General features: G+C 44.2%; 1 pseudogene; it reads left to right on the forward strand.

The window, feature by feature from the left end:
- Positions 1-8,576: 8,576 nt before the first annotated feature.
- Positions 8,577-9,177, forward strand: LOC121833483 (annotated as a pseudogene).
- The last annotated feature ends 7,879 nt before the right edge of the window (positions 9,178-17,056 follow it).

Consider the following 17,056-nt stretch of genomic DNA (forward strand, 5'->3'; position numbering starts at 1 on the left):
TTTCGCTAACAGTGTAGAACTCTCTATTGTCGAAATCGTGAAGCTGTAGAAGTCGTCATACAACTAGCCAAAACTGAAATAAAAATCGATTTGTGTACAAGTTACTGTACCGGCATACATTGTCAAACAATAGCAATACATAGTTGTAACAATAAGGGGTGATTAAATAATAAATAAGGGTTGGCTCAATATTCGTCCTCATTTGGTTCTGGAAGGAGCTGCCTCGGTTGAGACGTTGGGGAATAAGAAAACGTTTTCAATATATAATAATAAGCAATAAAAAAAAACACCAGGACATTCAAAAATAATTAATTAGAATGCCGGTTAAAACAAAAAGATGTAAACGCAGGTTTGCCTCGTGTACTTTTCTTGACACCGTTCAAAAACGCACGGAACACGGACCTATTGCAGTTCAGTCCGGTGTTCTCAAGATAGACGTCCGCTGATGCCACGAGCAGCGAAGGGCAGGAAACTAAGGCACACCCCCCTCTATGGCCCCACTCATAAGTTTCACTCTTTTTTCAAGCACAGAATCTCAAGTCTACGTCGGCCACTATTATGTTTTATTTGTAAAATTATCTGCTTCATGTAAGATGCGTCCTGCTGGGGTACAAAGAGCAACCAAAAAAGGAAAACTATTACCGCATTCGAAGCGCTCGCAAAAAAGCTGACTGACAAAAAGGGTGACTGAGATGCAGATAACCTGGCTAAAATTCAGAAATAAAGTGGGTCAATCCTAGAAGTCAGCCTACAAAATTTAAGCAGCCTTTAAAACAGGGTCAAATAAGGTGAAAAAAGCTATAAAATATATCCGGTTCTCTAAGAGATAAATGTGCAGCAACGAACGAGGATTCTTGTGGCAATAACACCTTCATATATTATCACATCGCATTAGTGGACTTTAGGGTAGACGGAGAGTTTTCTCGTGTCGCGACAATATGAAAATGGTCGTAGTCACTATAACCGAGACGGACATTGTTAATCCTTGTCGGTGCGCTTACCGCCTGCATCTTTTCGAAGAGGCATACAATCACTTGGTGCCCTCCTTGCCCCATCTTCTATCTAAAAAAAGAACAACAACAAAGGGTCTGGAAAAAAAACGAATATGGCTTGCTTGCCCACACTTTTCTTCGTACAAATGCCATTGGGGTCTTCTGACATTGTTGTTAGGGTCTAAAAAAGGACGGCGGAGAAAAGCTCACCAGAGAAAGGCTCAACGGAGAAAAGCTCACCGGAGATAAGCTCACCGGAGAAAACCTCACCGCAAAACCGCCAGATGCGGAAAAAAGCTCACCGGCCTTTAAGCGGATGCGGAGAAAAGCTCACCGATTTTTTTCTTTAACTTGGCGGATTCTGCGTCAAACGTAGTAATTTAACACAATTCGCATTCGTCACTTCATTAAAAATATGTCCTCTTTTTTGTGATATCTTTGAAGTTCATTGGGCATATTCACTAAATTCTCAGAAATTAGTAATCGTCTATTTTGTATATTAATGAAGCCGAAAGGGTACAAAATCAGAACATCGCTCTCCGGTAAAAAAAGACAACAATTTATTGACAACTAACAGTGCGCCGTCGGTAGCTCTGTCAAAGAGGTTTGTTCTTTGCGAGCTAATATGAACAGCGGTGTGTGAATCGTTTCAGCTGCAAATATTGCGTAGTGTCTAATATATAAGTAGGTATTGGTGTACTCAGTTTCGGCTACGCTGTCTTCTTTCTGTTAATTTCACTAACAGAGCTTCAGTTGCGAGAACAGCTTCGTCCTGTCGTGTATGTTGTCTTCACTCCGTCGTCGTCATGTGAGCGGTTTTCATCATGTATAACGTTTACCAACTCGCCCCATTCGCTACCTTACAGAAGACTTGTTTTTGTATAGGTCACGAGTAACAACGGTCCCAGTGTGCAGTACTGAAGGTCATGGATGGCTCACCGCAGAAGGGCACTATCACACAAAGGCAAGGTGTGGAAACACCAGCGCGAACGGCTAGAAAACGTCCATATTCGTGGAAGAAATAAGCCTCGATATCCTACTAACTGTTTTATCCTGTTTTCAAAGGTTAACAGAAGGTTCAAAGAGAATTTCAGGCACCGCGTTGTTGCACATGCACTTTCGGATTTTCGGCTTTTACAGTTTTGATTTTTAGGTTTTAGGCAGACAGTATTGTTTTCGAACTTTTTCCTGTTCTTCAAGTTCATGAAGGTTTCAGTTAAGCTTTCGTTGCCACAAAAAACACTGGCCCGCATTTTTTTTTTTTTAAATTTGAGAGCAATATACCCAACCAGTTTGACAAATAATACAAAAAGGACATTTTCTTTTTACAAAGCTGAGGAATTTTAATGATAATAAATTGAAATATCTTGCGCATGATCCAGCAGCCTCCATATAAAAAGAAGAGAACAAAATCGGTGAGATTTTTTCGCATACGCTCGCATACCCGAGGGAAAAGTAAAGAAAGAAAAAAGCTTAGCTCCTATGGAAACACAGCGACGCCACCGGTCTTCAAACAACACGACGCCGTTTCGCACGGGACACAAGAGATGGCGCAACGAACGCCGCCAACAAACGAGCATACGGCGCCGAAAGCCAGCGTCCTTAGCAGACAATCTTTTCGACTCAAAAGCGGCGCGCGTTCCGCAGGCTGCGACCACTGATCTCTATGTCTATTTGCTGGATCGCGTTTGACCAGCTCCGCCTATGGACCGAAATGCGGTCACTGGCGGCCATCTTTAGGTAGAGTTATATCATCTCTAGCCATCATAGTAGTATGGCGGACAGCGCAATAGCGGCCGGGTGCCATAAAATAGTCGTGGATCTAGTACACTGTACAGTGGGAGATAATTCGTGCTTGATTCAAGTTGTTCGACGACGTAGATTCTTGAAACCCGGCGTGAACGGTAGCCTCACCTTTCAGGACCCGGAGAAAGTTCTAAAAAAGCGCAGCACCGGGGGAAAGCAGCGCAGCTCGCATCGAAAGCAGACTCTGTAACGGCGTCTGCTTTTTATGCTAATTTTGATGCGACTTTCAGTGCGAGCTGTGCTGCTTTTCCCCCGGTGCTGCGATTTCGTGAAACTTTCACCGGGTCCTCACATATCGCGCTACCGTTCACACTGGGTTTCAAAAACATATTCCGTCAAACAATTTCAATCAAGCACGAAATATCATCCACCCTATTTTGACGGCAGCCTGCCACCACACCTGCCAAAACGCTGTCTGCCATGGATGGATTACAGTGGCTGCAGGAGCTGTACCTTGGCTAGAGGTAATATAACTCTACCTAAAGATGGCCGCCAGTGACCGCATTCGCAGAGCGGGCAAGCGCGATCCAGCAATTGTCATTGAGATCAGTGGCGGCGACAGTCGCAGAAACAAAAACAGGCGCGGTAACAACAAGGGACTGCAGTTCCTTGTCTGCTAATTACGCCGGCTCTCGGCCTCGTCTGCTCGTTCGTTGACGGGCAGTTGGAGTCGCGACCGCTTGCGCCATCTCTTGTCTCCCGTGCGAAACGACGCCGTGTTGTTTGCAGACCAGTGGCGTCGCTGCGTTTCCATAGGAGCTAAGCCTTTTTCTTTCTTTACTTTTTCCTCAGGTAAGCTCGCTCTTTGCAAATTTTACAAAAAACATTTTCACCATTTGTGGGCAACGCAGCACAAAGTCGTAGCGCGATAGGTTAAGAAACCGAATTTCCCGGTCGATTTAAAGAGCCTGGTGTCTCCTTGTTTCAGCCTGTAGATAAGGACCGTGCCGACGTGCGGTCGTGTTTCCCTACTGCGTGATGTACATTAAAAACCCTAGGGTAGCGGTTTTACAGCAATGGCTAAATTGCTCATATGCAGCTGAGACAAAGACTCCCATTAACTTGCTTGAGGCTGTGTAGACATAAAAAACATGAGTATTTAGTATTCTTTAATTAAACAAAACAAAGTAATGCCCGCAATATGCTTCTGTCTGGAACATGAACGTCCTGGTTCTAAGTACTAAAATGACACTACTTTTTTTTATTACAACGACAACAGATAAATTATAGCTCAACATGGTCCCCAGCATCGTACGTAGAGTGATATCAGGCCGAGCAAAGAAAAAGTCATCGCTCTTTCTAATCCAGCTCTTTCTTCTCCAAGGCTCTCCGAACGGCTCTGGGTTCTTGGCTGGCAAACTACACTCTAAGAACAAATGGAGGAAAAGGTAGCAACGGCTCGTCTTCCTCCCTTCTACTGACGCGCCCCCAAGCGGACACAAGAAAGAGGGAGGACCAAAACGTTTTTCTCCTTCTCCACGCCAGACGAGAGAAAGCTTTCGCCCTCTCTACTAATCTTCTTTCGCTTTCGTTATTTCAGCACGTCGCGCACATTTTTTAATAAATGTTGTTGAGTTCATTGAGCTCCAGCGGCAGCGAAGGCCACCTGTATTTCCGTCTTCTAGTCGAAACGTGCAGAACATTTCGGTTGCGTTGGCGTTTTTATCACTAATGTTAGCAAACGAGCAAACGAAGCCGCTAGAAATAGAAACAGCGAAGTTCCGGAGCAGTGCCAGGAACGCTACGTACACTATAGTCAGTTACAGGTTAAGAAGGTAGCGCCAAATGCCCTTCAAAGGGAATCAGATATCCCTCCGCCACCTTTGCATCCAATAGCGTCCCACCGTTTCCGTGACGTCGCGGACAACGCGCGAGGGGGGTCTTGCCTTTCTGTACATATATTGCTTTTATCTTTCGACTTTGACTTAGCATTGTGGAAGCCACGAGAGGGAGATTAGAGTTCTCCCCCACCGACGGAAACAAATGCGAGTTTCGGGGATTAGCTTCCCTCTCCGATGAATACAAAGGCTGCTTTCTTATAGCGAGTTCGTTTCACGGCACTCGTGCCCACGCGTGCCCACTCGCAGCGTGGAACGGGTTCGTTTCGGCCGGCGCTCCACGAGTGGTTGCACTCTCCGAGTTCGTTTCAGCGCTTACACCCCACGCGTGCATGCACTCGCTGCACCGAGAAAATCGGGAGTGCGCCAAAATGCAATCCCGGCATGCCTCGCTCCGGCGGGGCCGGCGAGGAGCGGGAGCAGACGACGAGGGTTCGTCTGCTGCGATGTGTCGCGGAACCGAACGGAAAAAAAAGTAGATTTTCTGATAGAAATCGCGTCCCGCGGGAAACGAAATCAAACGCGAGCTTGAATTGTGAGCGTCTGCTATTTCACTGAGGAAGCAATTGACAACCCGTGATTTATTTGCAGGTTTTAAATCGCTCTGTTGCCGTACAAACGCTGTAATATATTAGTGTGTAAGGAAATGCTCAGAACAAACGCAACAGCGGCCCCCGAGATGTCGATCGCCATCCGTGTGCGGGTGAAAAATTTAACATTTGTCGATAAAACTCCCCCAGCACCAGCAGAAACCTCTGACTGCCCAATAAGCATCAGAGAAAACTAAAGATGGTGACTTTACCCGAGGATTGGGCAACATCATCATGTTTAACATTTACCTACGCAGCTAACTTGCCCCGTCGTATTTTGTTCGAGAAAGCTCTCGTTCTCGACGCCCTCACCAAGGCTAATATCTAATCCACCTGATGACGATCCAAATCGAAAGTCCCAGTTTTGCTGGATATTCCAACAGGCTAGTTTTAAGCCGTACCCTTTCAGTGGTTCACGCATAAAGCCTGGTTCAGACAGTTGCGTTTGACTGCGTTTGACTGCGTTGCGGCAGCGAGAAACCAGGACTTCCCCGCTGCTTACATCGCGTGCCAAGGGGATTCCTTGAATTGGATTCCACGCTTCATACGAAGCACAGATGTGCCGGTGACTCGCTTTCCGTACTCGACGCAACGCAGTCAAACGCACTCAAACGCAAGTGTCTGTACCGGCCTTAATACCATGCTCAAACGGATCAAGCTTCTGCTCGGACAGCATCATCAGTTTTCTTCAGTGTAAACGGTTATAAGGATTGAAAGATCGCAACCAGCTGCTTTCTAGACAGCTGGTTGCGGAAATTTACGCCGTCTGTAACTATCCCCACGGCAGCCGAGCCACTTGAAGACATCGCAACTATTAACTACAGGTTGCAGTTGCCAACGTTTGTAGATAAACGTTGGTAGCGACTCCCACGCATCACTCGGAACAGAAAGGCACTAGTTTCGGTTTGAAGTCGGTACCTTTTCTATAACATAGATGGCGACAGCATCAGTCTTCTGCACTCGGTGCATTTGGCGAGTTCGTTTGAGTCCAGTTTTCCGTGCAACACTCAGTGAGTGCGATGCATTCTGGGAGAGAACTCGAACGGTGCCAGTGCGTGTGAAACGAACTCGCTATTAAAAAGTGGGATCGGAGACAAGTGGTAATCTATTGAAGCGGAACAAGGAGCGTCTCCAGGGAACTCTTCTTTCGACTGCGGAGAGATTTGTAACGGGCGCATCACACTTGTGGGAGGAGCTTCTCCTACCTTCTTGACTTGTAACCGACTATAGGTAAGGAGACCGTCTGCAGATTGCGGTACCCACGCGGAACTATTTGTAAGGGAACCACGCGGCACTGTGTCGACTTTTCCGACGTTATGGAAATCTCAAGAACTGCGTCCAAGAGCATGCAGGTCTTGCTGCCGGCTGCCTTGGTGCCTTCCGTGCTGAGTTCGGTTCTTCTTTCCGATGCCGAGTGCCAACCGGCGTTTAACTTGGTTCTGTGTTTCCGCGTGTCAGCAAACAGTAGTGTAACAACAAGGTGAGATGACGTAAACTGTCGGGCATTGATGCCACTGGTCGGGACGTAATCGGAGGGGGCGGGTTGTCGCAGGATGACATTCCGCTCTACATTAAAAAGTTTAGGACCACTTGAGGGATTAGGTGCAATCGGTCAACGTGCGGATAGTAATGTTAGAACGCTGGCCTGAACAGTAAGCTCCTAATGTACTGTGGCCAATGTGACTGTCGGTTGTCTCCTCCCCGAGAGCGGTTGCGCTCTGAGGAAAGGACTGAACAGTACGAAATTATGACAGAAAGTACGTACATTTACAGTGTAAAATTTGAGCATTAAAATAATGGTAGGTAAAATCGAAAAAGAGCTACCCTTTAGTTTGCTGTTTAAATATACTACGGTTTCTGGCGTAAGTGTCCTCCAAGTGTAGCGCTGGGATGAGCGCTAAAAGTTTTCGAGCTCGCCATGGCGCACCTCCGTACCCTTAACACCTGCCGCAAGTCGCGGTTTTGACTGCATTCAAGTTGATTGAAAAGCGATTTCTCGGCCCGTGAAGTATCACTTCCAGCTGAGTGAATATCCGCTCTACAGAGATTAATTTAAGACGGCAATTGCAGCCGTGCGTGAACAGCACAAATACAAAAACAAACACTACAATATAAATACTGGCTACAAAAGGCCGTGCGGGAAAACAAACTCATGGCTTCGAACCGCATTGGAGTGGCTTCATTTATTGGCTTTCAAATAATCACGGTATGATCGAGCGTTTACTTTTAATAAGGGATTCATCCCCTGATCCATTCAAAATAATCCCATGTAACGATAAAATGGGGGAGCTACTGATCAATGACCAAATACTATCCGATGTCCCACTGGCAGAATGCTTCAATTCCTGCTTGGTAAATTTTGTTTCAAGCACATGTAATGAAGATGTTGTTAAATATATCACACAGAGCCCTAGCTCTTTCCTTTTTCTCAATTGAACAAATGAATGTGAGGTCTACAAAATATTCATGCGACTCATAAATAGCAAAAGTCGTGATATTAGCGATTTTCGAATGAAACCAGTCAAGCTGTCCATTGACATAATTTCACCGTACCTCGCACATATATTTAACCTCGGCTTGGCTTGCGATGAGTTCCCCGCAAGTATGAAGCTTGTCAAAGTTACTGTGATTCAAAAAGGAGGTGATGTAAAGCTAATGACCATCTACAGACCAATATCTATCCGGCCAATTTTTTCTAAGGGACTAGAAACGCTTGTGAAAACTGGCGTAGAAAGTTTTCTTCACCGACATGAAATAATATCTGACGCCCAATTTGATTTTAGAAAGGGAAGGTCGACAGAGTCAGCGCTCTTACTCCAGAAAGGAATGATTCTAAATAACATTCAAAACAAGCTTTTAACACTAGGTATTCTTATTGATTTTAGTAAGGCGTTTGACTGCCTCAATCATCAGGCACTATTTGATAAATTAAAGTGTTATGGAATACGTGGTCCAGCATTTCCACTCTTAGATTCATATCTCTACAATTGCTAGCAGTGTGTCAGCATCGACGGGCGATCTTCTTCTATCAAATCCGTAACCTTCGGCGTGGCTCAGTGTGGCATACAGGGCCCTCTGCTCTTTAACATTTTGTTATAAACGACGTGGTAAAGGTCAGTACTCTTGCGCAGTTTGTAATATATGCCGACGACAACAGCTTTTTTGTGTCGGGCGTAGACGCAGAAAGCTTAATTATTAAGGGGAACTATAATCTCGCCCAATTCGGCAGATGATCTGGGGTAAAATGCCTTAAAATTGATGTAAACAAAACCAAGGCACTCTTATTTCGGTCATTTAATAAGCACGTCTGCTTCACTGAATCCCTTACCTTAAGTGCTACAGTAATCGATATTGTTAAGCACCACAAAACTCTGGGCGTAATTTTTTCTGAGCATCTGTAGTGGGATCGCCATATTGATAATTTGGTCAGCAGGCTGTGCAGAGTCATTGTCGTTATTGGAAGATGCCGCTCAATATTGCCTGGTAACATTAAACTCGTGATTTATCATGCCCGTTTCCGCCGTCATAGAAATTATTGTCACCTCGTGTGGGGCACAACAACAACGTCAAATTTAAAAAAAAAATACTGTTACTTCAAAAAAAGATACTACGCATCATCGCGGATGTACACTACCTATATTACACTAACCGCTGTTCGAAAAATTCAAGATTATCGCCATTACAAATAAGAACGTGTATCGTCTTCTTTATGCTTTCCTTTTCGGAATAAAGGAATTCATTGAATTTCTTTGGCGCACCTCGGACTTGAATAAAGAGCGAACCTCGATCAGTTTGCGCTGCTCTGAGAAATCTTAGTTTCCTCATTTCCGCACGAATCATGCTTTACAATACCTTCGCCATATGTCACAATTTCTACTCCACAGGTACCATCTATAAGACATAGATATATACTCTCTAACTACAGCTGAATTGTATATGTGTTTTATCTAACGCGGATGTCTCTGTATGACATTTTTTCCTTTTCTCGCTTTCGCATAATATGGGTGCTGCCGAACGTTCCCGCGCTGTCACTTGTTTACTCTGTTTATTGTTACTTAAGTGCATGCCTAGTTGGTAAGAGCAACTCTATATGCTGCATAACGAGGCTCTTCAATGTATAACACTTTTTAGCCAGATTGTTATTCTTGTTTGGATTTAGGGCCCCAGACGCAGTCAAGTTACCGTATGGTAGCTTTTTGTGTAGAAAAGTAAAGTTCTGGAAATAAAAATTTCATTTCATTTCATTTAAAATGTTTTCTTTTTCAGACAGTAATGTGCTACGCCTTCTCAGATTAAAGTGAATAATAAAAACTTTATTTACTTTAACACATTGCTAACATGACGCTACAAAGCTTGTGGTAATCTTTGTGTGGGGTCGCTCAATAATAATCGCTCCCGATCGGTATGCACTTCGCTCGTCTCCCAGAGACTCACACAACAGAACGAGAAGACAGCGAATGGGTTTATTGTACCTCCCGGTGGCCCGTCCTTGATAGCCGGCAGTCCGGGCCCGCCGCCCCTGGTTGTCGCCCTTAGTTTAGAGCTCGCAGTCGGAATCCGTGTTCAGGGTAGCGGATCGTCCTTCCCACGCCAGAGGTACGTTGACTAGCTGTTCTGGGCTATCAAAGTCCGAGTCTCGCTGCTGAACCACTCCGGGATCGTCAGGGCCCAGGTTGGTATGGCCAAGGCTTGCCGTTCCCGCCGGTCCTGGTTGAAACCTCGCTGGTGGACCGCTCCCGGGATCACCATGGGCCAGACCAGCCAAAACGGCTCCATCGTTCCTGCCCGGCCCCAGCCTCGCGCAGCACACACTGCTCTGTGCCAGCTCGTGTCTCTTCGCCCGATCGCCTGTCGCGCGCCCTCCGCCCCGTCTGTCTTCCACCATGTCTCCCAGAAGCTTCGTAAAGAGCTAAGGTGTAATTTGAGTTCAGCTTGTGCCAAAACTCTTTTCAAATTAATGAAAATTCTCAACGTCGTGAGAAACGTTTAACCTCGCATTGTGAAAAACCTTATTTACTTAAAGGTTAACTCAGCGCGAAATTCGAACCTAAAGAAAGGAATGATAGCAATTTGAAGGTGCTGTGCAATAATGTCAATGATTTGCTTAAATAATTTGGGAGTTGGTGTCTCTACCTTTCAATAGTAAAGAACAAAATTTTTATTTTAAAAATCGACAAAGGGTGAGGTTTTCGGCACAACTCAACTTTATCGCCATCTGCTGAGTCACGTACGTTGTGACGTCAATGGGGGTCGCACGGGGTTCCGGAGAAGCTCTTTCTCTAGAGCCATCAACGAGCCGCGAGAGCTCGTCGGCTTGCCACCGCGTGACCACGTGCTCGTGCAGCGGGTACAATAAGGTAAAAGGAGGAACGTCTGATCCGTGCCCGGCCATCCCCGTCCGGCTGTGTCCCCTTCTCCCTCCGGCTTCTGAAGGCTGTTCGCGGTAGCAGACAGAGCTGACGGTTTTTTTAGACCTAGATAGATGGCTCAACTAAAACTCCGTATAATAAAAGTTTTGCCAATGATACCAGGTTCGTGGCGCATTTATGATTATGTTGGAACGACAAGATTTATAGAAAACTTACCTTTTATAGAGCAGGTGTTCGCACAACTTGCTATCTTTCTACAGGACCGCCATTGACGTCATGCTGCCATGCTGCGTGGTTCTCGTGGCCGCCGCTCGCGGCTGCAGGTAGGGCAATAATTTAATTTTTGCCTCCCAATTACGCGGCGGAATCCTCACATTTCCAAGGAATGAGATGTGTTTTTTGTCCTTTGTGACAAGATAAACAATGTAAAATGTAGAAGATGCAAACTGTTTCAACGTTAAAATCGCTGAACAGCTCTTTTAAGAAGACACAATCTTACTGTCCAAGTATTACAGTAATGGTTAACGGTGATCCGCTTGAAAAAAAAAAACACGATATTAGAAATGCTAGCACTAGCTAGTGAGCGAGCACTCAGCGGGTTGACTGTGTGTCATGCAACCTTGCGCCCCGATGTCATGTTGGTACCCGAGGAGGTTATTTTTTGTTCTGCCACATCTTTCGCCGTGTTTTTCTGATGCATCAGCCGTCCCAGCGGATGCCTTCTTCGGGTTACATAATGTTTTAGCAGCCGTAGGTTGTTAGTCATTTTCAGCGATCTCGCACCAAGAATATTGACTTCCTGTTTACCCAAGCGCGTCGTGGAGCCGTAGGTGGAAGTCACTAGCGGCCATAGTTTAGGCGTTCCTGCTCAGCTAAAGCTTAAAAGTAGCTTCGAATATGCGCCTGCGATGTATATTTCACACCACCAAGATTGTAGTTCTTGTCATAAGTGGGGGATCGTTCTGAACCTACGCTGCACCTGCGTTCGTCCTGGCGAACTCGCTTTTTAAGAGGCAACTTTATGAATATCTTTTATTATTTGCCACATATCTTTGGTATCTGCGAAGCAAAGCTGTAAAACAGCCGTAGCGTCTTACCTGATTGATCGAGTCTGCTTTTGTGACTTGGTCAGTCGTACGTTTGGCGGTACCGAGGTAACAGGGCTTGTCATCATGCTGGAACCGATAGTTTCGGTTCCGCCTGTCCACCCCCCCCCCCCTCCCCTCCCCCAAAGAAGCAAAGAAACTTTGAGATACGATATCTGCAAAAACTACACAGGGCAATGAAAAAAAAAAAAAATCACGCAACGAATTTCGGGGACTTTTCTTTCACCAAAAGCAGAGTTGAGAAAATGTACCGGAGTTTCCCTTTAGGTATCAACAATGGCTGTATTACTTTGAGTTTCTTGTATAGAGGGCCATATTCATTTTGATTTTGTCTAGTTTTCTGGAGTGTTTTGAAGGCTATTTTTAGAGGTACATCTCTTTAAATATAGGTGTCACTGGATTCCGCAGCCGGTCAGTGATTGCATTCTCAATATCCTGTCAGATATGTTGTGGCAAATGAAACCTTAAATTAAAAAAATAAAATTGTGGTAGACCACTACTGCACTCGTTTTGTTATTTGGCTTTTTTATTTACCCGTGAAATGTCTTTTTTAGGGGCGAAGTTCATTAGGGGCTAGCCATGTCCGTATGTCCGTCTGCCGTCCGGCGTTCCCCTGCTCGTGAGCTTACGAGCAGGAGCTCACGAGCTCCTGCTCGTGAGTTCAGCAGCGAGAGCAAGAAAAACAAATGGAAAAAAAATAGAAAAAAAAGAAAAAAGAAAAAAATAGGGGGCTCTGAGATGCCATCTTATCTGTCTTCTTAAAAAAAAAAGAAGAAAACCACACATTCTCCTACTGACATGAATGAAAACGGCACCCCATCAGCACTACCTATGACCAAAATCAATATCAATAAAAAGAAGAAAAAAAAAGAGTAGGTTCTGAGTTGCCATCCCATCTGTCTTCTTGCAAAAAGAAAAAGAAAATCACACATTATTCCACTGACATAAATTAAAACGGCACCATCAGCACTACCTATGACCAAAATCAGCATCAATACAAAAAAAAAAAAAAAAAGTGTGGGGTTCAGAGTTTCCATCCCATCTGTCTTCTTAGAAAAATAAAAAGAAGAAAATTACACATTTTCCTGTTGACATGAATGAAAACGGCACCATCAGCACTACCTATGACCAAAATCAGTATCAATAAAACGAAGAAAAAATAGGAGTAGGGGGTTCTGAGTTGCCATCCCATCTGTCTTCTTACAAAAAGAAAAAGAAGAAAACCACACATTCTTCTACTGACATGACTGAAAGCGGCACCATCAGCACTACATATGACCAAAATCAGTATCAAGAAAATGAAGAAAAAAAGAGTAGGGGTTCTGAGTTTCCATCCCGTCTGTCTTCTTAAAAAAATAAAAAGAAGAAAACCACACATTTTCCTATCGACATGAATGAAAACGGCGCCATCAGCACTACCTATGACCGAAATCAGTATCATCAGCACCACCCGAGCTTCGCCCAAAATAACATCATTCACCACGTGGAGATGCGGTAGTTGTTTCTATGAAATTTAGTAGTAACTTGGTGGGAGTGGCTCAAAAAAGTTTCGTATTTAACCCTTTGGAGTCATTTGTCGGGCATCTCCGGACAATAAAATGTTCCCGTTCTGGAAGGTGTCGGGGCTCCCCAACAGGCCTGTTTCCCCTTTGCGGTCAGGTGTCGGGTGCCTCTCGACAATTTCAGCTTGCGTCATCTCTTATTGGGTATGTAAACTATGCATGCTTAGTTTTTAGTTCCTCCATGAAGTGCTGTAAGAGGCACGACACATTTTCTTTCGCTATATGAGCGGACGGGCATTTCGCGCACACTTTTTATTAAAATGTTTAGCTTTATAGAACCAATTCAAAGAATATTAATTCGTTTTACTGAGTAATATTATGCAGTAAACTTACGGATCAATACGTTGTTTGTTCTTTCTATGCTCACCAGTAAAACCAGAAGGCAGGCCTCTTGCTAGAGGTTATGCCCAAAAAATCCGCTTCAATTTCTGCTTTTCTGAAGCCCTGTGCAAATTCGCATGATTTTTGACTTTTTACTCTCGTGATCTAATTATATTTAGCCCATTTGATAAATATGCCTCTAAAAAATTCAAACGTAATATTATCTTGGTATTCGGTTGGGCACAAGTTTGTTATTTTTTACTTCCGCTGCGTTGCTTCGGTTCGGTTTTGTCTGCTCTGGACGCCTTGAATAAAAGGCAATGTGAAACTCCTCACAATATTTGAATATCTAAATAAGACTCTGCCTATTATATGGGATATAATCTTGCATAAATGCACGGCTATAAATGGATTAAACAAAACAAAAATAAATATTAATGGGGTATGAAAAAACCTTCATGCTAGACAATTATCATTAAGGTATCAAACTTTTTTCCTAAGTACAATGCCAGAGATGCACCCAACTTGGCACAAGCTTGGCAATCATGGGGGCCTATACTTCGCTTCACCTTAGGACTGAGCGCGGCCGATGTTATGAGCCGAAGGGCCAATCGAACAGCGTAAAAAGCGCAACGCCATGGCGCTCTCTTTGCGCTTGATAAGACTAACCGGCGGAGGAGCATGCACAGAAAGACGGCGAATACAGGCTGGTCCTATCAACTGCAAAGAGCACGCCCTGACGTTGTGCCTCAATCGGCTTTCGATTAGCCCTTCGGCGCATAACCTCGTCCGCGCTCGGACTGAAGCTGAAACGAAGTATAGCTTGAAGGTAATACGGTTTTGCTTCAAGGCGTTAATTGGTGCCACAGTACTTTTCTTTGACGTTTCTACGGCTCTTAATTGACTCACCCCGGAGCTGCCAAAGTGTCAAACTTCAGTCAAAGCTATGACGCAAGAACTGAAGAACCAGAAGTAAAGCCTATTTCTGTCTCCAATACTGGTTCTTCTGGCATACCTTCTGCTGGTTTGACCATTTAGAACCAAAGATGTCAAACGAAAGTTAAAAAGAAACAGCTGTAAAGAGTAAAGTTGGCGCTTGTATCGTGAATTAAGGTAAAAATTTCGAGACTCGTGCCCAAATAAGTTCTAGATCGCCTCTGCCTTGGCTTCATCAGTCTTTTTAAATCCCTATATAGGGTGGTTAAAGTCACCAGGTTCGATCTAAAATGGACCGTAAAAATCGACGCTTGCACGTAGCCATCTAAACTTGACGTCAAAGGTGTATTTCACAAGGTCGTTTTTTTCTTGTAAAAATACAAATCGTAGTTTTCTTTTAGTAAAAAATAAGGCCAAGAAACTTACCAGGGTATACGGGGGGCTGTGACTCAGACGACCAAGTCCAGTAGCGGGGTGTGTTTGGCGTTCGTATTGATAGATGGCTTCGGGAGCAGCGTCTGAAGGTGCAGCCGGCCAGTGAAAGATAGCAGACGACACACAGACGAAATCCTTTGGCAGCAAAAGCGCCGCCGTTATGCAGACGCGTTTTTTTTTTTTACTTTAAGTTTTGCTTTTATTGTTCTAATTTATTTCTTAACCGAAGGGAGATTTCAAAAAGATTATGCACATTTTAATAAACCACGGTGGTCGCGAGCCGTCGCGATAAAGAGATAGCGCCATCTATCAATACGAATGCTAAACACACCCCGCTACTGGACCCCGGTCGTCTGCGTTGCTGCCCGCCATAGACCCTGGCAAGTTTCTTGGCCTTATTATTTACAGAAAGGGAGCTACGCTTTGTAATTTTACAAGAAAAACCGACCTTTGAATTACACCTTCGAGGAAAAGTTTACATTGGTACGTGCAGGCGTCGATTTTTACGGTCCATTTTAGATCGAGCCTGGTGACTTGGACCACCCTCTATTTCCAGACAAAAAAACGTTTTGCCTAAATAACTGCGCTACCTCGGGTGCACTGTATTTGTCGTCGGCTTCTAATTTATCTGAACAAGGCGTCTGAATGAAACTGAGCAAACATAATATATATATATATATATATATGAAAGTCCGGGAAGGCTGTTTAGTTTGCAGCTGGCTCGTTGGAGAGCTGATCCTCTCCGTCCTTGAGCTTCTCTAGATGCACACGCTGAAGACACTAGGAGATCTTTAAACTTAACAATCGATAGTTAAACCACATCCTAATGCGTTTAAGTCCGAAGAGAACCTCCAAAACGGATAAATGCGGCTCAAGCGGTTAATCTCAGGCAGGCATAGACTGTCACATCCCTACCACTCCTTATCCAAGGAAAAATCCCCCAAAGTGTTTAACTTCGACCTCTAGCACAAAGGAATGCCACGGGATTTGGGGGCGTCGGTGGTCACATGTATTCTATTCCTGGTTTGAAGACGAGCCACCCCTTCCCAACCCAAGACTTTCAAACACTTTTTTTTTTATTTTTTTATTTTTTTGTGTGAGAGGAAATAATCTCTCCACCAACAACTTTCATTTTTTTTCTTTTTTTTTTTGCGCGCGAGCGTAAATAATCTTTTCTTGCAAACCGATTTTTTTTTAATGATTGTCAAGTTTTGGTGCCCTCTCCTTTCTGTGTAAACTATCTGTTTTGTCAACGTTGTTTCTATTTCCTACTGCACTTTACTCCCTCTAATTTCTTCTTAGGGGTGTATAAACATTCGCGGGCTGTACCCTCGCTACCTGATGAAGAGCGGTCCCCGCTCTTCATCAAAAAGAATCATATTTTATTTATAAGTTTAATACCTTCAACCAGGGCATTAATGAAAGTCCGGGAAGGCTGTTTAGTTTGCAGCTGGCTCGTTGGAGAGCTGATCCTATCCGCCCTTGAGCTTCTCTAGATGCACACGGTGAAGACACTAGGAGATCTTTAAACTTAACAATCGATAGTTAAACCACATCCTAATGCGTTTAAGTCCGAAGAGAACCTCCAAAACGGATAAATGCGGCTCAAGCGGTTAATCTCAGGCAGGCATAGACTGTCACATCCCTACCACTCCTTATCCAAGGAAAAATCCCCCAAAGTGTTTAACTTCGACCTCTAGCACAAAGGAATGCCACGGGATTTGGGGGCGTCGGTGGTCACATGTATTCTATTTCTGGTTTGAAGACGAGCCACCCCTTCCCAACCCAAGACTTTCAAACACTTTTTATTTTTATTTTTTTTTTTATTTTTTTGTGTGAGAGGAAATAATCTCTCCACCAACAACTTTCTTTTTTTCTCGTTTTTTTATCTTTTTTTTTTTTTGCGCGTGAGCGTAAATAATCTTTTCTTGCAAACCGATTTTTTTTTTTTTATGATTGTCAAGTTTTGGTGCCCTCTCCTTTCTGTGTAAACTATCTGTTTTGTCAACGCTGTTTCTATTTCCTACTGCACTTTACTCCCTCTAATTTCTTCTTAGGGGTATATAAACATTCGCGGGCTGTACCCTCGCTACCTGATGAA

This window comes from Ixodes scapularis, unplaced genomic scaffold (assembly GCF_016920785.2).
Source record: "Ixodes scapularis isolate PalLabHiFi unplaced genomic scaffold, ASM1692078v2 PGA_scaffold0__279_contigs__length_252992795, whole genome shotgun sequence".
Taxonomy (NCBI): domain Eukaryota; kingdom Metazoa; phylum Arthropoda; class Arachnida; order Ixodida; family Ixodidae; genus Ixodes; species Ixodes scapularis.